At 36.1% G+C, this 26,827-nt stretch overlaps 1 long non-coding RNA gene and 1 pseudogene across 1 annotated transcript in view; both read left to right on the top strand.

Annotated features, from left to right (window-relative positions):
* The window catches only part of LOC110347744 (uncharacterized), a 150,732-nt gene that overhangs the window by 106,959 nt on the left and 16,946 nt on the right, over positions 1 to 26,827 (top strand). The window lies entirely within an intron of this gene.
* On the top strand, positions 25,102 to 26,639 carry LOC101706795 (bcl-2-like protein 13 pseudogene; annotated as a pseudogene).

Raw genomic sequence — 26,827 nt, 5'->3', positions numbered from 1 at the left:
GTCTCTTTGGCTTAGTTAGGTAAACTTAAATTATTAGATATATTTGAAAATTAAAATACTTCTCCAAAACTAAATTTATTTTAAAAATTCTGTCTTATATTTGATTGGTCAGATATACGTTCTTCCTCCATTAACTGGCAATAGGAAAGTTTTAGAGTAATAGAATTTTCCTTAAGTTTTTAAAGAAATTCTGAGCACTTCTCATCTCAGGACAGGGTCATTCTAATCCATGGATAATCAAATTCTGTTGAATTTGCAAAATGGTCTTCTTAGCCTCATTCAACATCTTAAACAGCCTGTCAGTGATTATCTAATGGTTCCAGGAGGACTCTTAAACCCTAATGAGGAATGAGAATTTTCCTAGGAACTAAACATCTTTAATGTATCATCCTTCATAATGTCCTTTATACTATGAGTAGTGGCTATATAAAAATATGAGCTGGATTTTAACTGGAACTCTTACAACATTTGTAATTGGAGGAAAAGTAGATAGGGATTCTTCATTCTGATCTTTGCTCTTACCCAAATTAATAACAATACCTTGGGAAAGTCATCAAACTGACCTGGGTCTCAGTTACTTCCTGATAAAGAGGAACAGTCCTCTGATTTCTATTTACCTCTAACACTAGTCCATACATATCTAGTCACTTTTAAACTTGCCTTGTTTGTAAAAGATATTTACCCGCCCAGAGCAGTAACACCCTTCCTCTTTGTACCTTCAAAGTTTATATAAACCTGTTGTTCTTGTGATCATTACATTTGTCATTTTGTCTTTCTCTGTAAAAGAAAATTATATTTTAAGTTCCTTTTATGTAATAGTTTTAAAACTTGGCTAACTAAGGGCAATTTTAGTCCATGGACCAGAGACATCTTCTCAATAGTCCTGAAGTTGGAACCATTCAGATAAACATACTAAGTAACAAATATCATTAAAGTATATGTGGTAATAAGAAATGGCTACTAGAGAAGTTTTCCTATACTCTCAGAGTAGAGAAAATGAGACAAAAATCTTTAAAGCTATGTAAATTAAAATGCATATATTGAGTATAACTATTTCCATTACAAGTTTTGAGAGTGGCACATACACTATCAGGCCACAAATTAGGGTCTGGTCTAAGGAAGCAGGCAGCAAGCCAGATACACTTTAGAGTTAGAGCCTTCAAGTAATGGATAAGGTCTGAGATTTCAGCCCCAAAACTTCTCAAACCTTCCTACAATGTTTAAAAATATTGAGTACTAAGTCAATTTCATAATTTATATACCAAAATAGGAATGGCATGCTTCATATGTGTCCAGATAAGCAGTGGTACCTGTTCACAACATAGGAGAAATGTGATGTCCAGTATCCTCAGGTAGGAGATAATACTAACCTTCTATTCACACAAAGGGATATTGTCTAAATCAGGAATTTGAGTATTTCCTTAACATTTCCCAAAAGATTTTTTCTACTCATGACTTCACAAAGATAGCAAAATAATATAGGAGGAATAGAATCCACAGAATGTACTGACTACTTCACACTGAACAGTTAATAAATATTTTATTCAGTGGAGATAAAACTGTGGTGTGGTCTGCCATTCACTTCCATTTCCCTCCACCAGAGTTAAGGTGGTCCTCTATTTTTATACAAAGTGTAATACATTGACTTTTCTCGTCTTATTCTTCATATACATATATATAAAGTTAATTGCAAATAATTCATATTTATATATATACAATTAACTTTTATGTATTCAGCATGTATTCTGCAACCTTATTATAATTTATTAGTTCCAGTAGATTTTTGTTGTTGTCGTTGGCTTTTGGACTTTCTGCATTTACAATCATTGCATCTGTGCGAAAAGGCAGCCTTCTTTCTCCCTTCCTCTATTTCTCCATTCCTGTTTTTTTTTGTATTTTCGTTTTCTTACCTCATCTAGGATACTTCTAGAATGATGTTGAAAGAAGTATTAGGAGCTTGGGAAGTATTCAGGCTTCGTGTTGGAATATTAATCATCAAAGATAATGGTGTTAAGAGGTGAGGGTTTTTGTGGGGTGATTAAGATGTTAGCTGTTTTGTTTGTAGATATATTTTATCATATTTAGGAAATTTTCATCAATTTCTGGTATACTGATAATTTTCTTGTGGATTAATGTTGAATTTGGTCTCACATCATTTCTGCATTTATTAATATGATCATTATTAATATGATTTTCTTATTCTATTGATTATAGTGATTAGATTAATTTTAGAGGGTTGAAACAACTTTCTTGTACATTTTGGATAACTCTTAGTTATGTTTAATTCTTTTTTAATTTTAATACAATACAAGTAGATATTAAGAAAATATATAAAAGCACTTGTCTTCTATGAAAAAATAAAACAAAATTTCATAACAAAATAGAGATTAACAATATCTAATACACTATGTATCCTAGTTTTAAAAGAATGGCCAAAATGTTACCCAGATTTGATTTGCTAAGTTTTTGACATTTTTACATCTATGTTCAAAATAGCTCTTGTTCTATAGTTTTCTTTTTTTGTAATGTCTTTTTCTAATATTAGTATTAGGATAATACTAGCCTCACAGAGTAAGTTAAGAAATATTGTCTCTGTTTAAAGCAAGTGAAAGAATATCAGAATGATTTCCTAAATGTTCCATAGAATTCACCAATGAATTTATCTTGGCTTTATACTTTTTTTGTTTTGGAAAGATATTGATTATTTGTTCAGTTTCTTTAATTAATAGGCATAGTCCTATACAGATGTCCTATCTCTTGTGTGAGTTTTGGCAGATTGTGTCTTTCAAGAAAATGGGCTGCTTATCCTGTCAAATTTGTGGGTATAAAGTTGTTCATAGAAGTATTTTATTATTTTTCAGTGATCATGGATTATGTAGTGTTGACTTTTCATCTTCCCCTGAGAATGAAGACAATGAAAGGGAATAGAGAGCTAAGAAGGAAACAAAGAAAGAAAGAAAGAAACACCTAACAGCTTAGTATTATACCTCTTAAGCATTTACTGGCCTCTTTTGAGGTTATTGCCTAGATATTTTGATTATATGTGATAATACATTCTTTTCTCACTTATAGTATTTCAAATTGTGTTCCTATTATGTGTAGCCAAAATATGCCTAATTGATATACAGTGGACCCTTGACTTACAAACACAATCAGTTCTCAAGGGCTGGTTGTAACTCAAGTTGGTTGTAAGTCAATACAGCTGAGATCTGGATGTTTATACCTGGGTACATGTTATGGATAACAAGAGGCAGATGAATCTTCCATTAGCCTAATTAACCCAAGTTGTTCATATGTCAGGCCAGTCGTAATTTGAGGGTCAATTGTACTTTGTTATTTATATAAAGATGTTAAGATCTAGAAAAGTAATGATTTGCTTCAGGTTTACACTGTGAGTCACAATTTAAACCACAATTCTTTCAGTCCAGAATTCTATTTCATACCACTCCTCTTTAGAAGGGGACTTCTAAACCCTCAATTCAGGTGGCTGGCAATTTTCCGTCTTGCTCCAGGTTCATTTTGCATTCACTGAATATGCCAACACCCTTGTGTCACATGCAGTATGAAGTTACAGATTCAGAAGGAATAAAAAAGATGTCCTTATTTTTTGGTGTTTGTCTTGTCAGAAATAAATAAGGTTGAGCTTTGGTAGAATGCCTTGCAAATAATTCTTAGGTGGAATATTCAGAATACTCCCTTTTCTGAGCTTATAACAGCTATTCTAAATGGAAAGGGTGTGCTTTCTCCTACCTAGGGGAACTGTAAAAATCAAAATTTTAATCCTTCTGATATGAAAACTTTAAAAAAGAAGTTTCTTCTAATAAGAAATTTAGACATTCTAGAGCTAAGGAATTCAGTATGACTTATTTTGGTGAAAATCTGACCATTTAGTAATATAATTCTGAATGCTGGTGAACATAAGATAAAAGGTACATGAATTTTAATTCGAACAGTCCTTGTTTCTCAGTACGTCACCATTCTTATGTGAATGTTGACTTAGTAGTTTTCATCTCTTATTGGTCCAAATGAAGAAGAAAAGAATTTATTGTCTGAAGAAGTTCTTCTTGACTTAGAAGTATTGCTGAGGATTCTTGTTGCTTCATTTCTGGTCCGTGAGAATGACTTGAGGAGGCAGTCAATATTAAGATAAATTTTTCTTCTACGGTTCTTATAAGTGGAGTTTGTTCAGCCAACGGCAAAGGCAAACAGTGGCAACATTTCCTGCTGCTTTTATTTATTTATAGCATCATAATCTTCAAGGTGGCATCAAGATGGCACCAGCATGAAAGGAGTCAATTGCCTGTGACTAGACCGAGATTGCCCCGAGCAAAAAAAAAATATATATGTATCAAACAACAGCAGTAAAATCACAAACAATATACAACACAGAAACAAAAATTCCAATTTTAATTAAGAACTTCTATTCTCCATCTTCCATATAGTCAATGGAAATTGAGAAGTCACTTCCATTATAAGAATTTTCCTTATACTTCCACAAATAAAGATTTCATTATTTACAGTACTTCAAATGCCATTAGAAATTGATGTTTGCTTTACTATTCAGCGTTTTTAAACATGCTATTTTCAGATTGCATTTTGTTTTAATAGGAGTGTTTTTTTTTTTTTTTAAACTAACAGAAATTCTGCCTTCTGAATTGTCTGTGACACTTGGGGGCTGGTAGTTAGCTGATAACAATTAACTGGCAAAAGAGGAATTAATCTGGCATTCAGATGACCCAGCTGAAGCACTGGATGAACAGGAGCAGACCTAGCCACACTGCAGATGCCATAGATATGGTAGATCAGCATCTCTAAATGTAAATTGCAGACTGGAAGGGTCCAGAAGATTGAAGTATACTTTCAGTTTACAGGTGCAACTCAGTCCTCAAAAGAAGTTTCCTAAAACTGCTCGTTTTTATATTCCTTTTAGTTTTTGAGTAATATTTGATATAAGAATACAGTAGTGCTAAGATTGGTCTCTGAGCTATTTGAGCTATTCAGAGTGAGGGAATAAAGGGAGTCCTATGTTAATGAAGGATAGATTCATCATAATATGATCTAGGGAATCAGAAGCAGGTGCTTCTGGATTGGATTCATGGTTACTTCTGAGCTCGTTCAGTAGGAAGAGAGTAATTGACAGTAATATTTCATGTCTTTGAGCCAATTAGTAGGGTAGAAATTAAGAGTTGTTGATTTGTGTGTATATACTATTTGTGTGTGTACATTTTATGGCATGCAGTGAAGGAATTTTGATGTGATGAGGTAGGTCACCACCGAGCCTCTTAAAATAAAGCTTCAAAGGAACTATTTATTGAATGACTCCAACTGGTCTGATCACTTATGAACATATCATGTTTTTTTTTCTCTCTGGGAGTTAATTTCAGTTCTCTAAAGCCTGAAAATAATTCTGAAAAGAGGTATTGATATACCTAATTAGAGAGGTAGAAAAACAGGTATACAAGAGAGCAGGAATTTTTTTTGTCGCTGATTGTCTTAACAGCCAACTCAGTGGCCTCATTTAATTCATAGATAACTTGGAAAAATAATAGCCAAAGAACTGCTTTTTTGTACTTTGGCTCTCTTGAGTGTACAGACCCTGAAACATACAACATCAAACTTCAAACAGGACAAATAAAAGGAAATGCTTTATCAGTCTGAGAGAGGAACAGTGCTACAGCATGATTTTGCAAGACCAGACAAGCAGGCTCGCTCACTGTGACACACCATTTTCCCAGAAAAGTATTGATGTGAGAGATGCTTTGGAGAGTGCACGAGGCAAAGTCTGTGACTTACAATGAAATCAGATGAACATTCAGGCTCGAAAGGTTTAAAGAGATCTTTAGAAATTTTGCTTTGGGCATAGTGTTGCTGAAAATTTTCTTTAGCTGTTTGCTGATATATGCAGGTCTTTGTTAATTCTGGATAGTTGGCATCATAGCAAATTGAGAAACTGAATTGCTCTAGTAATTGAACATTTTGGCCAATAGTTAGGCACCTGCTTTCTCCCACCAATAAGAAAACCTCTCTGCTTTTAATTTCAGCCTCTTTCTGTCTTCTATTTCTCCTATAGGTTTTTTCCTGGGATGTCTGTACAGAACAAGTATTTTAAGGGGACAAACTGTGTCTGACTTTGACAAGAAGGATACTTACCTTGGCAGAAACGTAGACTATATATTTTGTAGATATTTTACAGTCTAACTACAGACCAAGGAAATAAATTAAGCAAAACTTCTCAGCTGAGAAATGGACTACTCTTGAAATCTGGGAGTATTCTCATGACTGCAAGTTTCAATAGAAAAAGTGAAGCATAGTTGTTGACAACATGGATTTGTAATTTGGGAGGCAAATTGACTGAATTTAAAATCATGTAACCACCTCATGCCAGTTGTAGGACTTTGACAGGAAACTCAGTTCTCTCAATTGCAAAAGGACAATAGCATCTATCTCAAAAGGTAATTGTGAGTATTAAAGTATAAAAAATTCTAATAAAGTGACACATAGTAGGAATTTAAATTAAGTTTTAGGATAACTTATTATAGATATTGTAGAAGGAATCTGTGATACTCTGCTGTTCTTTTAGGAAAGAACTACCTTTCTCATCATTACTTTCATCATCCTACCTCAAGAGTTTTTTCTAAAAACTCATGACAATATAATGTTATTACTTGGTTAATCATGGTATTTTTTTATATGAGATAGTCACCTAATTCTTAGAATTAGAAAGTGACAGGAATTAAGTGAAATAGTAGGAATTAAATATTTTCTCTAGTACTTTGAAGTTGATAGACGACTCTCATATGAATTGTTTTTTCTAATATATCATGAAAAAACTTTTCAATTATAAATTTGAAAGAATTGTACAGTGAATCCATAGACTCACCTCCCGATTCTGCTATTAATAGTTGAGTATACTTGCTTTATCATATACCCATCGATCTAACAGGAGAAGGGGATAAAAAAGAATTAAGACATGTTACATATATGTACCAACTCCCCATGAGGAAAGTAATCATTATATACCACAAACATGCATGAATAAAAAATAGAGGCTAAAAAAATCTCTCCATTCTCCAAGTATTCATCAATTATTTTTGGTGGATTTAAAAGTAAGTTACAGGTATTAGCACAAATTACCCCTGCATATATCAGTATGCATATCATTAACTGTAACCCAATATTTTAAAAGTGTTTTTATTTAGATACATTTATAGTGAAATGTGCAGATCTGGATTGTATTATTATGACTTTCAAGGAATGAATATGCTTGTGTGGTCCAAACTACAGTCCAGATACAGAACTTTGGCATTACTCTGGAAAGTTCTTTCATGCCTCTTCAAAGTCGTGGGCTCACCTCTGAGGGAATCCTTGTCCTTATGTTTTGTTCATCATACATTACTTTTGCCTGTTCTAGAACTGCCTGTCAGTGGGACCATACAATATATACTCTTTTGTGAAATGATTTTTTAATCTAGTACACTATTTTTGGAATGTAATCCTTGTTATCACTGAGTAGTAAGTGATTCATTATATATGGATGTGGTAGAGTTAAAAACTGTCTCTTCTCCTGTTGATAGATACCTGGGCTACTTTGAGTTTATGGGTAGTACAACAAATTTAGTATGACCTTTCTTCTATAGGAATCTTTGGAGACATATGATTTCATGTCTTTTTGGCATACATATCATATAAACTATATATATAAACTAATACATATAAACTATACATATTTCATATAAACTATATAGTTTATATGAGTTCCAGTTGCTGCATATCCTTTTCAATAGTTGCTAGTCTTTCTAATTTGAGTAGTCTGGTGTGTATGATGCCATATTGTTGCAGTTTTAAAGTACATTTTTATGAAGAATGATTGTGCTGAGCACATTGTAATGTGCTTATTGGCCATTTTATGTTTTATTTTCACAATTTCTAGGATTTCTCTCCATTTGGAATTATTTGTCTTTTATTGTTATAGGAATGTCTCATTTATCTTTAATATCAATTCTTTGTCAATATGTTTTGTAAATATTTTCTCCCAGTCTGTCTTTTACTTTTCTATTTGCTTAATGGTTTTTCTTTTCTTTCTTTCTTTCTTTCTTTCCTTCTCTCCACCCCTCCCTCCATCCATCTTTTCTCACTCTTTTGTGGCATTCTGGATTGAACCCAAGGGATTCATCTGAGCTATTTTGAGACAGGCTCTCACTAAGTTGTTAAGTTGTTCAGAGTAGACTCAAACTTACAACCTTCTGACTCAGCTTCCCAGAGTGTGAAATTACAAGTGTGCAACACCATGCCTAGCTTAATGGTGTCTTCTGATGAGAAGCTTTAATTTTGATGAAGTCCAATAAATCATTTTTAATGGTTATTACTTTTTGTGTAATAAACATTTCCTATATCTAAGCAGCAGTCTTACTTTCTTTTAGAAGATTTCTAATTTCTTTATTCACATGGAGGCCTATAATCCCTCTCAACTGAACTTGTAAGGTAGCAAAGTTTATTTCCTATGAACAATTGTTCTAGCATCACTTATAAAGACTGATTTACTTGCATTTGCTTTCAAAAATAAAATGATCATGTGAATGTGGCTATGTTTTTAGATTCAATTTTGTTCTTTTTATCATGTTATTGATCCTTGAGACAAAACCACACTTTCCTTTATCTTCATAGTAAGACTTGATATCAGAAAATATTTGTTATGATTTTATTTTTCTTTTTGAAGATTGCTTTAGCTATTCTGTCATTTCCATGTAAATTTTAGAACTGGCTTGCCAACTTCAACAAAAAGCTTAGAAGAATTTTGTTTAAGATTGTATTGATACTATAGGTAATTTTCGGAAGAACTCACATCTAAGCAACATTGAATCTTCAAATTTTTAAGTACTGTGGTCTATTTCTCCATTTATTAAAATCTTCTTTAGTAAGAGTTTAGTAAGAGTAAGTCTTTCAATACAGAAGTATTACAGTTCTTTGGTTAAACTTATTCCTTAGTATGTATGTGACATTTTTGTAATTAAGACTGCAGATAAAATTACTCTTTTAATTGGATTTTCAACTGATGCTTCTAGTTTACATAAATATAACTGATGTTGAATATTGACCTTATATACAGTGGTACCTTGGTTCACAAACTTAATTCTTTCTGTGTTTTAGGTTGCAAACTGAATTGGGCAAAAACGAAATAAAATTAAATGGTTAGGTTCAGTTTTGACCTTATGGAGAAATTTGATTGAGTTCTCATCCAATTCAGTTTGCAGCCAGAATCATGGAGTGAATTAAGTTCTTGAACTGAGTTACGACTGTATTGCAACTCTGCAAAATTTAGGCATTTAATTTCAATAGTTGGTTTATAAATTAGACTTTTCCTCATACATAATCATGTTATCTAAATACAGTTTTACTTCTTCCTTTTAAATGGTCCCTTTGTATCTTTTTCTTGCCCTCTTGCACTATTAGGATTTCCAGTAAGGTATTGAATAAATACGCTGATGGTGGGACATCTTTCCTTAGTTATAAACTTCAAGAAGAGAACTTTATTTCACCTTAAATATTATGCCAGTAATTATGATATTGACATTAGGTTTTTCAAAGATTCATTTTATTAGACTGAAAATGTTCTGATGTTTATAATTGCTTAGATGGGTATGAAATATGTCATATTTTCCCCTACACATTTTGAGATAATTACATCAATTTTCTCCCTTTACTGTTAATATAGTGAATTGCATTGATTGTTTTGATACTGAAGATTGAATCCAAAGCCTCACATATGTTAAGCAAATGGTGTGCCTCTGAGCTACATCCCCAGACCTTTTAGTTTATTTTGAGACAGGGTCTTACTAAGTTGCCCAGGCTGGCTTTGAACTTGCAATTTTCCTGCCTCACAGGCACACACCACCATGACTAGCTGATTAATTTTTTAAATATTTACAATTATTATTTTAAAATTAATTTTATTGGTACATTTTAGGTATACAATATAATGACATTCATCATTGGAAATTTGGCCCTTTACATACTCTCTTGGTTCTTATTTTTCCTCCCTTCCCCTGCCCTCCCTTCAACCCCTCCATCCCTCCCTATTTACAAAGACTTTGTTTCCATTTTTTCATTTTCTCATATTAATTCCATACCCTTCGTTCCTTTCCCCTACCCCTCCCACTTCCCCTTCCTCTTTGCCCCTTTTCTTCACATTTCACATGATCTATTATCATCTTTTAGTCCTTACTTACACTTTCAGTTTCTCACACTAGAGAAACTATATGGTATTTACACATGTGTGTCCTATTTATTTCACTTAAGAGTATGGCCTCAATGTGCATCCATTTAGCTATAAATGTCTCTAATTTCTCATTTCTTATGGCTGAGTAGTACTCCATTAAAAAAACAAACAAACCACCACTTCTTTATCTAGTCTCCAGTTGATGGGCAATTGGGCAGCTTACAAGTTTTAGCTATTACAAATTGTCCTGCTATGAACATAGATGCTCATATATCACTGTGGTATGATTCTTTTAATTCTTTGGGTAAGATACCCAGTAGAGGAATAGCTGGGTCAAATGGGACTTCCAGTCCCAGTTCTTTGAGGTATCTCTATACTGATTTCCACAGTGGTTGCATAAGTATACACTCCCACCAGCAGTGGAGCAGGGTTCCTCTTTCCCCACAGCCCCACCAGCATTTGTTATATTGGTTGATTTCTTGACAGTAGCCATTCTTTCTGGGATGAGGTGTAGTCTCAGCGTTATTTTCATTTGTATCTCTTGAATGACCAGTGATGTTGAACATTTTTTCATATGTTTATTTGCTATTTCTACTTCTTTGTCTGAAAAATGTTTGTTCATTTCAGATGCCCATTTTTGGATTGGGCCTTTAAATTTGAGAGGTCTGAGTTTCTTAAGTTCTTTATAGATTCTAGATAGTAGACCTTTGTCTGAGGAATAGCAGGTGAAGATTTTTTCCCAGATTGTGGGTTGTCTCTTCACACTGCTGGTGGTTTCTCTTGCTGTGCAGAAGCTTTTTAATAAGAGATCCCACTTATTGATTGTTTGTGCTAGCTCATGGGCAACTGAGGTTTTGTTCATAAAATCTTTTCCTACACCAATGTCTTCAAGAGTTCTACCTGACCTCTCTTCCAGCTGATTCAGCATTTCTGTTTTAATATTTAGATCTTTAATCCATTTAGATTTTAGTGTAGTGCATGGTGAGAGATATAGGTCTAGTTTTTATCTTTGGCAAGTTGAAACCCAATTTTTCCAGCACCATTTATTAAAGAGGCTATCTTTCCTCCAGTGAGGGTGTTTGGCTCCTTTATCGAAGATGAGGTGGCTGAGTGTGTCTGGCGTTGTTTCTGCATCTTCTATTCTGTTCCACTGGTCCTCAGGTCTGTTTCTTTGCCCATACCATACTGTTTTTATCAGAGTAGCTTTGTAGTGTAGATGCAAGTTGGGGATTGTGATACCCCTAGCCATGTCTCTGTTACCTAGAATTGCTTTTGCTCTTCTGGGTCTCTTCTTGTTCCAAATGAATTTGTGGATTGTTTTCTCAAGTTCTGTGAAGTATGCTGCTGGGATTTCAATTGGGATTGCATTGAATCTATATAGTAGTTTTGGAAGTATGGCCATTTTCACTGTGTTGATTCTTCCTACCCAAGAACATGGGATGTCTTTCTATTTTCTGATACCATCTTCAGTCTCTCTTTTCAGAGTGCTATAGTTTTCAGAGAAGAGGTCTTTGATTTCTTTTGTTAGGTTGATTCCTAGTTTTGTTAGGTTGATTTCAGTTTCTTGGGTACTGTTGTGAATGGAGTTGTTTTCCCTATTTCTCTCTCAGTGAGTGTCGTTCCTGGAGAGGAAAGCTATTGATTTTTGTGTGTTGACCTTGTATCCAGCTACTCTACTGAATTTGATTATTAAGTCTAGAAGACTTTTGGTGGAGTTCTTGGGGTCTTCTATACAGAGTATCGTCATCTGCAAATGACAATTTGACTTCTTAATTTCTTATCTTTGTTCCTTTTATTTCTTTCTCTTGTCATTGCTGTGGCTAATGTTTCCAAGATGATATTGAACATGAGTGGTGATAGTGGACATCCTTGTCTTGTTCCTGATTTTAGTGTGAAGGATTTTAGTCTTTGACCATTTAGTATGATATTGGCTGTTGGTTTTTCATAGATGGCTTTTATCAGATCGAGGTAGAGACCATCTTTTCCAATTTTTTGTAGGGTTTTTATCTTAAATGTGTGTTGGATTTTGTCAAATGCTTTTTCTGCATCTATTGAGATGATCATATGGTTTTTGTCCTTGGCTCTATTGATATAGTGTATTACATTGGTTGATTTGCGTTATGTTGAACCATCCCTGCATCCCTGGCATGAATCCCACTTGGTCAGGGTGTGTGATTTTCTTGATGATCTTCTTCATGCTATTTGCCACAATCTTATTGAGGATTTTTGCATCTATGTTCATTAATGAGATTGGCCTATTGTTCTCTTTTTCAGTTGAGTCTTTCCCTGCTTTGGGGATCAAGGTGATGCTTGCTTCCAGGAATGAATTTGGGGTATTGCTTCCCTTTCAATTTCATTGAAGAGTTTAAACAGTAGTGGCAGTAGTTCCTCTCTAAATGTCTTGTAGAATTCAGCAGTGAAGCCATCAGCCCTGGGCTTTTCTTAGTAAGTTTTTAATTACGTTTTCAATTTCATTGATTGATATTGCTCATTTGGAATTTTTAGGGTACTTTGAAAACCTATATACCAATAAGATGGAAAACCCAGAAGAAATTGACAGATTCCTAGATAAGTATGAATTACCAAAGCTGATTAATTTTTTAACATGTTAAACCTACTCTATTAGTCACTTTCCCATTGCTGGGATAAAATTCCCAAGATCTACAACTTCAGGAAGGAGAAGTTTAATTTGGCTCACATTTGAGCGGATAAAGTCCAGGTCTGCTGACTGCTTGGCAGAAATGACATGGCAGAAGGACCTGGGGGAGGAAAGCTCTCCATACATGGAAGCCAGGAACAGAGAGAGAAGAGAGGAGCTGTGGACAAGAATATACCTTTCCAGTTTATTGCTCCCATGGCACAACTCCACCGAGGCCCCACCTCCTAATAGCAGATTTAACCATGAACTCATCAGCGTATGATTAATCCAATGGATTAATCATACGCTGATGAGTATATTACCCCCATCATCCAACCACCTTCTTAAAGCTCCATCTTTGAAGGTATGAGGATTTTGGGAAACATTTTAGGTCTAAACCATAACATGTATCTAAAATTTCTGGGGAAAATCTTCCTCAGCAATGATGCAATGCTATTTTTATGTATTGCTACATTTGATTTAAAAATATTTTATTGCATATTTTTATGTCTATAAACATTTATTTTTGTCATTTAAGAAACACCGTTTAAAAATAAATAACAATATGCCATGAGGTTTATGACATAAAAGTAAAATGTATGACAACAGCTCAAAGGTTGGGGTATAGATGGAAATATATGCTTGAGAGTTCATTTATTTTACATTATTATATTAAAATAAAATTGAAGTACAGAAAAGCCTCTTATGGTAAGGCTAAGAATAACCATTGAAACCTAAAATAGAGTCAAATTTGATTAGTCAATAGTAAGAAAGCACAGAATTTTAGAAAACATTTAGCACAAAAGGCAGAAAAACAGAAAAAAGAGAACTAAAAGCAGGTGAGTGAAATAACATGATAGTACATATAAGCTCTATTATATTGATAATTATATTAAATGTACATAATCAAAATATTCCAATTAAAAGAGATTCTCAGATTAGATAGAAAGTACCTAATGATTTGTATTCCATGGGAAACTCACTTAACACCCAGGATATTACATTATACATTTTTCTTTAATCAGCAATATGTATTTTAAAGAAAAAGGGAAAATGGTTTACTTTGATAAGCTGACATTTCTATTTTTAATACAGTCCAGTGTATGTTTTTCTTTCTTTTATGGTTATTGTTCATCGTGTCCTGTGACACAGAATTAGGAAGCTTTATTCTCTGATTTTAAGTCTGGTGCTGTTATAAATATATTATGGAAAATTTTGCATATGAAGGCTCTTTGTTCATTGTGTAGCCCCCTGCAAATTAATAAACTGTGTGGTTCTTTTTAGGAATCTCCTAACTCCTTGCAGTGGCTGCCAGGAGATTAGGAGTTGGCAGCCAGGCGTCTTTGCCTTAGGAGATTTCAGGCCAGGTGGCTGACTTCTGCAGCCATTTCTGCCTGCCAGAGGAGAGTCTCCAATGGCAGGTGCTGAGATCATTTGGCTTTTGTTCATCCTAACTCTGCTCCCTTTACTCTCTATTGCCTCATCAAATAATTGGTGAAACCCAGAATATGTGTAAATGTGTAAAGCTCAAGTTTAAGTTAGTGTACTCTCCTCTGCCAGGAGAGTGAACATTAATTACAAAAAAAAAAAAAGTTGGAAAGTGGGAAATTAGGGTGGGACAGGAGGAGGTAAATGGAAACTAACTTTCAGCAGATAGCTTTTATGCATCACTTTAGCTTTAGAGTGGAATAAGGTAGCATAGTCTAGTTCTCTAAACCATAGTTGAATAGACAAGTGAGTTCCAATTTTTTTTCCTAATTTAGAAGCACGCCCCACTCGATTGAATCTTACATAGAGCACTATTACCAGAACAGATGAACTCTGATGTGTTGTGTAAGAGCTGGTAGGTATCCTAGAAGTCTGCTCTGTACCCTTGGAGGAAAGCTAGGATATAGTCTAAACCAATAAGAAAAATTACCTATTGACAAGTTTTAGAGAAAAAAAAGTTCAGTTCAATCTATATCATGCTACTTTCACTTAGCTGGGTAAGCCACCCCAAAACAAGTATTATATTCTTAAAAATTCCAGAAAACATTGATAAACTTACATACATACAAGTTTAAAATTGTTTGATGACCACAAAAAGTTTAAAGATAATAACAATATAAGAGAAGAAATTTTCAACACATAAGACAAATGGTTTCCTTAGTTCACTAAGTGGTCATCCAAATCCTTAATGAAAACATGGGTGACCTAAACACTCTGGGAAAGCACATAAAAGGAAATTTATAGGGAAATAAAGGAAATAGGGAAAAAATAAAAAATGAAAGTCAACTTCATTCACAATTATGGAAAAGTAAATAAATATAACAAGGAACTATCACTCCCTCCTCCTCCCTATCAGACAAGAAAGAACTGGGCCGGGGATTTAGCTCAGTGGCACCACGCCTGCCTCGCAAGAACAAGGTTGTGAGTTCAAACCCTGTACCAAAAAAAAACCCCAAAACAAAAAGCCAACCAACCAACCAACCAAACAAACAAAACATGAGAAAGAACTAATATGTTTAATGTCAAAAGCTGGTGACAAGAAGGTAGGTAATAGAAACTCTCAGACTTTATTGCTGGAGGAAATTTGGTATAACCTTTTTGGAAGGAAATTTAGCAAAATCTATGAAGAGAAATATGACCTGGCAGTCCCTTTGCTGGTCATTTGCTCTATAGTATGATTAGGAAACTTTTTCCGGTCATGTTGTTATGGTCTGGGTATTGTTTGGGTATCTCACAATGGTTCATGTGTTGGAAGCTTGTGGGTGATGGTGTGGAACTTCTAAGAGGTGGATTATAGTGGGAGATCATTGAGGACAGTGCCCTTGAAAGGGGTTAATAGTTCTTAAGGGAACCCTTGATAGTATTTTGTGAACCTATGGTTATTGAAAGGGAAAGCCTGGCCCCTCCAAGTCTCTGACTTGCTCTCACCATGTGATGTCTCCCTCTCACATGAGCCCACACCATTGTAATCTGCCAACAGGTCCTCACCAAAGCTGGCACTAAGCTATTTAGACTTTCTGCTCCCCAAACTATAAGCCAAATAAACTTACTGTTCTTTATACATACCTTGCTTCAAGTATTTCACTACAATAATGGGCTAATAAACATGTATTTGAGGAGAGAGTTGGAATTCTCTCTACTGTAGTAATTCTCAACCCCTGCCAGCCTAAGACTCAGGCTTTTCCTTCTCACTCATTCGCTTCTCCCCAGGGCAAATAGAATGACATGTCTTATTTCTAAGCTTGGGAAGAGAAACAGACATATGTATATTTACACCACTCCCCCAGCCCTCTTCCCTTACCTTCTTTTGGATTCTGTCTGCCTGCAGGGAGCACACATCCACACATCCCACTCTGTCAACATTGCCACTTGTGTGTGTGTGTGTGTGTTGCTGGGTAATAAATTTTATTGGATTTGTAAATCTTTTGACTCTCAGACAAATCATTAGGGATCTCTGTTGCAGAAAAATTTAAACCACACTCCCAGTATCGGCTTTTTAGTATGAAAGTGTGTGTCAACCTCCATATACTTTGATCTTTCTTGTCTATCTCTTATCTGGTAGAGAAGTTGGGTGGAAGAAAAAGGCTAAACCTTGAAAAATATAAAAGAAATGGAATTCAGGTGCAGGTTTTGAGTTGTCTTTCCTGTGGTATTTATAACTTCAGCAAGATGAACCAGCTTGTGACATCTTTGTTCACTGCCAGTGGCTATTTCTATATGGGCCCCACCAGCCTTATGGAAGCCCTTATGGACATTAGGGAGGATGGGCCTTGGCAAGCATGCCAGACTCAGCACACACTTTCCACATCACAGACCTTCAGACACCTAGTCCTGCACAAGACAGATCATGCTTGTAATAAACCATGACTCTCCTCCTGTAGCCAACGTCAGTTGAGCACCTGCTTAGATACTAGCGATTGGAAAGTCTATAGGATAAGAATATAGAGGTCTTGGTTGGGAAGCAGATAATAAAACATACCAAATGCTCTCATTCTTTCAGTTATTTATGTTTCTGAGGTGGAACTAAAACTGGAGCCTAATCTCCCACATCCCTCATCTTCTCTGGTCACGGTGCTGCTGCTTCTTCCATTATCTATGCTGGTGTCTTGTTAGAGTAGATGGAGATAACACAGTGCTGCCACGATTCTGTGTCTGCATTTGCTCTGTGTTTCTGGTCCATCTGAGTCATCCTTCTTGCTCATCTCAGCTTCTCCAGACTTTTCCTGTTCTTCAGTGCCCAGGTGATATTTTTTCTCCTTCTTTAAGCCATATTTTTTTCATTAAGTTTAGGTATATGATACGATTACAATATGATCGCATTCATCATTGGGAATTTGTACCTGTACATGCTACATCTTGCTTCTTATTTTTTCCCCTTCCTCCTCCCTCCATTCCACCCCTCCACACCTCTCTATTTACAAAAGCCTCATTTCCATTGTTTTCCTTCTTTTCTCATTTTTTTCTTTCCCTTCTTTTCTTTCCCTTGCACCCCCTGCCTAGGTCCCCTTCCCCCTTTGAATATTATCTTCCCATTTCACAATATCTATTATATATTTTGGTTCTCATTTACACTTTCTGTTTCTCTCACACCAAAAAAAAAAAAAAAACCAATTCGGTATTTACACGTGTGTCTTATTTATTTCACTTAAGTATATGCTCTGAAGGTGGATCCATGTAGCCATAAACGTCTCTGGTTTATCTTTCTCTAAAGCCATTCTTGATTGTTTACACTTGTCATCTTTCTTCCATGATCTCAGCATAAATAACAAAGTTTCTTGTATTATTCACTAATGTTTGTAACATGTTGGTTTTAATTTCTTAGAGATCAAAATGCCATACTGGCAGGATTTTACTTTGTAGTCCTTACCTTCCTCTCCTCCCTGCTAACAAATCACAGTGCTCTGTAGCTCTAAGAGTACTCTGTGATTATTAGGTAGTTTATAATTTATAATTGAACATATTACGAAGCAACGATATTCAAATAACATCTGAAAAGCAAAAAGAAAACTTTAATTTTATTAGCACTTCCTCAAAACAATTTTTGTTTTCCTGTACTGCATGACCTATTATTGTTCATTGGTCCCTGATATACATTGTGACATTGTTTTATTTTTCCCTCTTAAGAAATCATTATGAATAAGCATGTGCATCTATATAGTCCTCAAAATTATCCTTTTTTACTGATTGTACAATTTGCTAGCTTTCTAATAGGCTATAATCATTGTTATTTCTGTATTTTGGGGCATAAAGATTGTCTTTAGATTTTTACCACAATGTTATGGTTAAATGTTTTTAAATGTATAGTTTGTTTCATTTTATTGTATTCTAAGGATGAATTCCCAGGGTCTGATTAATAATAGGTGTTTCAATAAATGAATGCCATTGATTTTGTTCATACATATTTTGTGTACTTGTATGGTTTGAGAGTGTATACAAGTTCCTTATTTGCCTTTGTTCAATAACACAATTTAAAAAGAACACTTACACTTACAAAAAAATTTGGTCCTTGATTCTAATTTCCAATTTCTCTGAGTAAAGTGAAAGCACTGGAATAAAAGTCTATGAAGATGTATGCTTTTCCCTTTAGAACTTCAGGGCACCAGATACAGCAGCAACAAAACCACCTACATTCAGCTTTGGCTTACAGGGATAACTCTTTCATGTAGAAAATCCTGTTACTGAAATGACATTGTCTCTACACACATGGGGAGCACAATAATGTGTCCAGGGAATTACGTGTTGGTCCGTCTCCTGCCTCTACCTGCAGTTCAGATTTTGCTGTTTATTAAAAAGGCAGGAAATTTTATTGGAATTTATCATGAGCTTACCAAGCTACATTTCTTTTCAGAAACAATCACAAATCATAAAACATGCAAGAATTGAAACAGAGTATTCGACACTCATATAAAGATGGTTATGATTTAAGAGACAGGAAATATAATTATGTGCTGCTGAAGTTCTTGTCCTCGCTTATGCAAGGGCACAGTAAACATAAAGTTCCCATCTTCTACGTGCATAGTACAAAGTCTTGCTATAACTCACTGGCGAAATCTCAAGAATCAAGCCTTGAAAATCACCTTTCCTGACATAGCACTTTGTGAACTGCCAAAGATACATGTGCATTATTTTAGTTCTGTGTTGTTAATCTTTGAATAAATAAACTAAGTATTAGAAATGTCCATCTCCAGAATGCATCCAGGTATAATATGGTATTTTCATTTTTCATATCTAGAGTTTCTGGGTAATGCCTCTTTCCCCTTCTGGTCCACCATCAATCCACCTCCATATTCTGCAATTTATAGATTAAAGGGGAAAATTTACCACCAACAGTATACTTAATATAAGTAGTGAGGAAAAGGAAAAGGAAGAGATGCAAGCAAGGACACAGGCAGATGCACACTAGCTTGTTTCTACAGCAAGTCCTGTGGCCTTAAGGGGTATTGACTATTTTCATGCCCAGTTATTATTTCTCTGCATCCTTTAATCTCTATGCAACATCTCAGAAAGTCAAAGTTCTTTGCCTCTTATGGTAACCTAAGGATTCATTTTCAAAAATACAAAGTTTGTGTTGGTCCTACAAATTTGTAGTTTTAAAAAGTCAGCCTTTATGGTAAGCAAAGTGAAGAAGGAAGTGGTTTAGGGTATCCTCTGGATTCAAACTCTGGCCAACATTACTTCCTGTTACTATCAGGGTCAATCACCCAAGCCAACCTCATGACCCTGCTCTCTGTATAAAGCGTGTGGTCTCCAAATGTCCATAGTGTAATTCAGGTTTCGTTTTTTTTGAAAATTTTATCTGTTCCATGGTAAAATGTCCATTCCTTGCCATAGTAGAAATGTCTCTCGCTTGGACATGTAAGTTGTGAACCAGCAGAGTTCTAAGTATGAGATTAAGAGGCAAATATTTTGAATGAAAGTGACTAAATGTATTATCAAGAGGTAGTATCTGCAACTCTACCTTTGGGTTTCTAGATGTGATATTCTAATTGTAGGTGAAAAGACATGTCATGTATTGGCTATTGGTTCAGGCATATACATCTGTTATAGGATATTACTCAAACTCTAAGATAGTTTATCACAGCTGGGATTATATCCATTTCAATGATCTCTCTTAACATTCTTCAGAATGGCTACTTTTGGATGGTGAGGTACATAACAAGAGCAATGATTACTTTTGACTTCAAACAGAGTTTAAGATGGAAAGTCCAGTTATCATCAAAGACTTCTCTGAAAAATTTACCATAGAGCTGAGAGCTAAGTCTTGACAAATCATTTACTATATGAAAGGAGATAGAAGCAGTGGTGTTACAAGCTGATGGAATAGGATATGGATAGAGCTTGTGGTGGAAGAGAGGATAGTAGATTTGGGAAATTTAACAATGAATAATAGTAGTATAGTAAAGGCATAGAAATTGAGAGGAAAAATATGAAACATGGGTAACAATGTAAGTAGGGGCCAGAGCATAGAAAGCTTTATAAACCATGTTAGAAATATGTTTATCTGAAGAAACATATAGAAAGCTATAACTTAAGAAATATAGAAAGCTACAAAATGTTTTCAAAAGTTGTGTATAGGAAGGGGGTGCAGAAAGGAAAATGATTGGACATAATTAAATTTGATCTGTAAAACTTTTCACTCTAGCAAATGTGATATGGAGAACACATTGTAAAGGGTCCCAAAAAGGAATAGGGAAACTAGTTGAAGGGAGTTCAGCAAAAGTATGAGAAAAACTGATGGTATATTAGTGGCAGTGAAGACTGGGAGGAATATATAGAATTCAAGAAAATTTTCAGACTATAAATAACCAAGAAGGGAGCATGGAGTGAGTACCAAACACATACTCATTGAAACTTGAGGAATTAATCATTAAATAGGGGAGTAGAAGTGATTAAGTTTTTGAGAGAGGCCGAAGAAAAGATTATGCAGTATTAGGAAGAAAGTAGAAGAAACTTTTATTGTGGAAGACAGGGAAGAAGCAGCTTCAGGCAATGGATATGGCTAACAGTGTAAAACACAACTGGTAGGAGAGAAAAATGCCACTTGGATTTTGAGCCACAGAAGCATTAGTAGTGATCCTTAGCAAAAACTGCTGGGTACATGGATAGGAATGGGAGATAGTAGGGAAACTGGGAAGTAGGGGCAACTTTATTTGAGAGATTTTTCTGTGATAAGGAAGAGAGATTAATTGTTGGAGAGGAAGGGGGGTTGTAGATAGTGTTGGTTTCATGGGAGATTTGTGAGAAGGTAAGCTGGATAGTGTAAATTTACTGAATAATGGAAAGAAAGAATTCCAATAGAGAGCTGAGATGGAAACTTTAATGTGATAAGAGAGAAGACTGATGGTTCCCAAATTCCCTATGATATGGTAATGATAAATTGAGAGTACAGAGTAATGGAGAAAGGACTGGCCATTTAGAAGAGAAGCTTGGGAATCACTGTTAGGGAGAATTGAAGTGTGAGATGATCAATAAAGAAAAAAAGAGGAAATAGAATAGAACTGTTGGACAGCAATGGTGATTATGAATTTAAAGTAACTAAATAGGTTGTTGAGTATTTATAGAGGATGAGAGCTAAACTCAAACATACAGTACCTACATAGAACAATGATTCTCAGACTATATGCGAAAGGTCTTTTTTCAAATACTTAAGATGTGAGTAGATATTTTGCTAATAAAAATATGTGGGTGCTAAGGAATTTTGCTTATTCCCTTCCTTATTTGGAAATTCATGTAATTCATTGTAACACCTTGCCTGTAAGAAGTCTTGAAATGAGAAGACTTAATTTTTTGTTTAAACTAATTTCCCCAAGAGAGATCTTAAAGATTTGACCTCTACCTAACAACCTTGTGAGTTGCTACTCACAAGCCCAGTGCCCTCATCCCCATTTTCCTAAACTATTGACATTTCTCCAAAATGCTCAAACCATATTTCTCATGTCTTTTGTACAGAAAGTTCCTTGAGCTTAGACAATCTTTTTCTCCACTCATCTTTTACATAACTGTCTTCAGTCAGAAAACATGTATGCTTGAAATCCTTCCTTGAATCACTCTAGCCTTGCATTGGGCATCTATATTTATCCATTCTCCTACTCTGTGCTCAAGATACTCTCACTTCCTGTTTGCTTGTCATCTCCCTCAGTGGACTTTGTATCACTGGAAACAATGAAATGTGCCTTCTTTAGTGCTGTTTCCCCAGCACCTAGCACAGGGCTGACCAATACACACACGGAGAATGAACTGTAAATGCTCCTTCCTTTCCCCTGGAGGGAAGAGAGAGGCAATTGTTATGGATGCTACATCAGGTGCATTGGGTCCTGGGTGAAGTCAGCAAATTAGCAAACCCTACTGATGCTGAAGAGTTATAGCTGTATGTTTAATTTCTGCCACTGTTAATCTCCACATAGTATATATACTCACATCCACATGCACACATATGTCTGTTCACACATACATATGCAGTCTGCATGCCCTATTTTCTCAGCTTTTATTCCCATCTGTTAGCACCATTTGCCTCAGATTCCTTATGGATTTCTGGTTGTTTTCACACTCCTCATGTTCATCTTGATCTCTCTCTGTCTTCCTACTGTACTCAGTCCTCTGGGCCTTTTGGACTTTCATTTTGTGTTTCATTTCTGGTTCTTTCCAGGCTGCTTAAAGCTCCTCCCAAAAGACATTCAATAGGAACACTGAGGCTCACTTTGGCAGTGCAGATGTTATACAAAAGCAATGTTCAATGCTTTTTTTTTCTACAGGGACTAGATGCATACAGCATTTCACTGCTGATTCTTTGTAATAGTACTGCACAGGCAAAATGTTAATCAATTATAGCAGCAGAACTAATTAAAAGGCATGCATTATACATCTTGTGGACACATTCTTCATTAGCATAAATTCTCAGCATTACACATTCATGTCAGAGAGAATTAAAAGGAGAAATTTAAAAAGAAAAAGGCATACATACAGAGACCTAGATACTTTTTTTTAACTGAAGACTTTTGCAGAGTATGTATCCTTGTAGATTCAGTAGAGTGTGTGTGTGCCTGACTTAATATTACTATGTCCTATCTTTATATTCTTTAAAAATCCAATCAGCTTTAAGATGATATACTTAATCCTACTCCCCAACAAAGCATGAATAATATTCAGTGGATGGGCTTCTAGAAGTAGAATGGGCTCTAGTTCCTTCATAGTATTTTCTAATAGCTGTCTGTTCATAATATAATAGCATAATAACTAATTCTGTCATACCAGTATTGCTGTTGTTTTCAACTCAGTTCTTGCAGAGACCAGCTTGGTCAGGAACAAGACAGGAAGTGTCATGGGGGAAAGGACAGCTTATAATTTCCTTGTATTTCTGCTTAGTTATTTGATTTCTTCCTTAGGACAATCCATTGATTTAGGCTTATTGTGACATATTGGGCCATGAATTGTCTTTACTGAAAGATTCCTTTGTGCATTAGCAATTCTTATAACTTGCTCTATAGTTACCTCCACATGGGGGCCAGTTTGATAATAAATGATGATAAGGAGATGACCAGACTGTCTTTAGTCTCTGAGAGGCATAATGCAATGATTGGAGTCTGAGTTTAGCCATGAATATTCATATCATTTCCTAATTTTTTTGTCTTCTTTCAAAACAGGATCCAAAGGATTGAAATAACTAGCAATTTACACTATTATAAGAGCTTTAACTTATCTGCCTCCTTCAACTGTTGACTTATAGTTTCTTCTCCCCAGAACTATCCAAGAGAGCTTTGGAAAACAAATCAGATTACATTGGACTCCTGTGCAAACCCCTCAAATACTTCCTATCACACAGAAGAAAATTCAAAGTCCTATAAATAGCCTGTCAGACTCTACTTGACTTGACCCTTTCTTAATTTCATTGTATCCACTGTCTCTCTTTTCTACTTTGCTCCAGTTACACAGCTGGCATTGGTGTTCTTCTTCAAATATGTCAAGCTCACTTCTTTCTCAGAACCTTTGAAAATGCTTTTCCTTCTTTCTAACAATCTCTTCCCCTTTATTTAAGCATGTTCTCTTATATAGCTCAAGTAGACACCTGTTCAGGTGTCTCCTCATAGGAGGCATCTCTGACTACCCTATCTAGAATATAGGGTAGCTCTTATACTTAACTGATATCATAGTGAGTATTTATTTGTGTATTTTCTCTCCCCTTTATAAAAAATACAATCTCCTTATGGTTAGTTTTACCTATCTGTTTCAGCGTTTGTATAGCAGTCCAGAAAAGTGCCTAGAGCACTGAGCATGTTTGATATGTATTAACTGACTAAAAAATGAATGAATTTTCTTGCCTAGAGTTAAGTGAGAAGTGGAATTTTTGTTTGACCAGCTATTTAACTGTGTAGGATCGATTAGACCTACCTCTTCAGTGTATCAATTTGAGAGGAACTTGTATACAATGATGAAAATACTGCAAACAAAGGATCTAGTATCATTGTAGGACAGTTGTGTAGAGTCAAGTGGAGTCTATGTGTGCTTCACATTAAAGGACAGAGAGGCAATCTTTATTTAGATATTTTCAGCAAAATATAATGTATCTCATGGGAGTTCAGGGAAAAGAGCTCTCTTATACCCTATTTGTAAGCTGGTAGCTCTCTGGACATTTGTTTATCACTATTTAAAAAGGGCATAAAAAATTGCATTAATGTTGGCCCAGCAACTGCACTTTCAATAATTTAACTTATAAAAATAGTCATAAGCTTGAATAAAGACTTATTTCCAATATTATCTAGTACACAGTCATTTATAATAATATTGGAAACAATTTGTCTAACAGTAGGCTAGATAAATTACAGTACAATTAATAGAATTCTGTGCTGATGTTTATTATGGAAAGAGAGTCACAGTAAAATCCTAAATGAAAAGTGCATGAAACAATATAGACTTACTAAATCTATATATATATATTATATACATATATAATATATAGTACCTAGTAAACATGTATGTATGTATTATGTATATATGTAATGGCTTATGCTGATTTAACAACCTATGAGTTAATAATTGTTATCTCTTCATGTTCAGGTTACTGGAAAATTAATTTTCTTGTTTTCTTATTTGTTTTTCTAATGGTTCTATTATATGTGTGTGTGTAGTATGTAATTAAAATATACGGAAATAGCTCCAACATGGCGACGGCGGTAGATTAGAGCCGCGGGTTGAAGCAGCCATCGCCACTGGGGGACCCTGTCGGAAGCAACTGCCGCCTGCGCCGCCTCTTTCAACTCTTCTAGGGCAGCGGCCAGGGCCAGGTCTGACACATCTGTAAGTAGACCTCTTGGGGACTCTGCGAGCCAAGTCAATGGCGTCTTCTACTACAGTGCCTCTAGGATTTCACTGTGAAACAAAGTACGTCGTTCTCAGCTACTTGGAGCTCCTCTCTCAGCAGAAGCTGTAAGTGCAACGGCTTCCCTTACCCCAAGGGATTCAACTAGATGTAGCTTCATAATCTCTGGACCCAGAAGTTTTATTGAAAGTTAAATCTGAAATTGAAGAAGAGCTAAAATTCCTGGACAAAGAAATTTCTGAAGCCTTCACCAGCACAGGCTTTGATCGTCACACTTCTCCCTTGTTCAGCCCTGCTAGCCCAGAAAGCTCAATAGACGATTGCTTGGCCCATCTTGGAGAAAGAGTGTCCCAAGAACTGAAAGAACCTCTACATAAAGCATTGCAAATGCTCCTCAGCCAGCCAGTGACATATCAGGCATATCAAGAATGTATACTGAAGACTGCAGTTCATGCCAGCGGCTGGAGTAAGATTTTGGTGCCTCTGATTTTGCTACAACAAATGCTTTTGGAGTTGACAAGATGTGGTCAAGAGCCTTTGAGTGCACTGCTGCAGTATGGCGTGACGTATCTGGAGGACCATGCTGCAGAATACATCATTCAGCAAGGTGGCTGGGGCACTGTCTTCAGTCTTGAGTCCAAGGAGGAGGAGTATCCTGGCATCGCTGCAGAAGACAGCAATGACATTTACATCCTGCCCAGGGACAACTCTGGACAAGTCAGCCCCCCAGAGTCTCCAACAGTAACAACCTCTTGGCAGTCGGAAAGCCTGCCTGTCTCAATGTCAGCGAGCCAGAGCTGGCATACAGAAAGCCTCCCAGTGTCCCTCAGCCCTGAATCCTGGCAGCAGATTGCAATGAAGAAGTCAAAAGCTTGGATAGCAACGGAGCTGGAGAGAAGAGTGAGAACAACTCTTCCAACTCTGATATTGTGCATGTGGAGAAAGAAGAGATCCCTGAGGCTGCGGAGGAGGTGGCCGGGTCTGCTTCTGCCGTGCTTACCAGGGAGCCACAAGAGGCTTTGCCCGGAGCCCCTGCTCCCTTGTTTCCACACATCACTGCCACTTCTTTGGTGCAGAGAAGGGAACCTGACTCGGAAGTGATCACAGTTGAGGAAGTCAGCCCTGTTCCGTCTCTGTTGGTAGAACTCAGTGAAGAAGAGGTGAGAGCAGCCACCATGGAGCCTCATGAAGTGGATGAGGGGGTGCCCCCTTCACTGCTGAGGGAAAAGGAGGCCCCTGTGAGGAAGGAGAGGCTCAGCAGGGAGTGCCCCCCTGCCCAGGAGGTGAAGGCCCTCGCCGTGCCTGAGGGCTAGTGTACTGCTCTTCAGAGGGGCTGCTGCTGTGGCCCTCCTGGCAGTGGCAGTTGGGGTCACCCTGGCTCTGAGAAGAAAATAGTGGCTTTTTCAGAAGAGAAAGAAGATGAAAAGGGTCTAAGGTTTTAGTTGTATTAGCTGGAATTTGAGCTGCCAGGATCTGATTGGACATTTATGGAACATGCTGAGAGAATTGGGGATGTCTGCTCAACAAGCAGTGGCCTGACCCACACACTGGGGCCAGTGGTAGATAGAGTGCATTCACTATGATCTCATCGTCAATTCCAAGGGCCTTGGCTCATGCTAGACTCAGAATCATGACTAAAGTACTCCCTGTAGAACAGGGTTTCTTGGCGTTT

This window comes from Heterocephalus glaber, unplaced genomic scaffold (assembly GCF_053883595.1).
Source record: "Heterocephalus glaber isolate CG9 unplaced genomic scaffold, H.glaber_assembly_v1.0 deba00001481, whole genome shotgun sequence".
Classification (NCBI taxonomy): Eukaryota; Metazoa; Chordata; class Mammalia; order Rodentia; family Bathyergidae; genus Heterocephalus; species Heterocephalus glaber.
The sequence above is the reverse complement of the archived record's forward strand: the minus strand, read 5'-3'. Positions and strand labels throughout refer to the sequence as shown.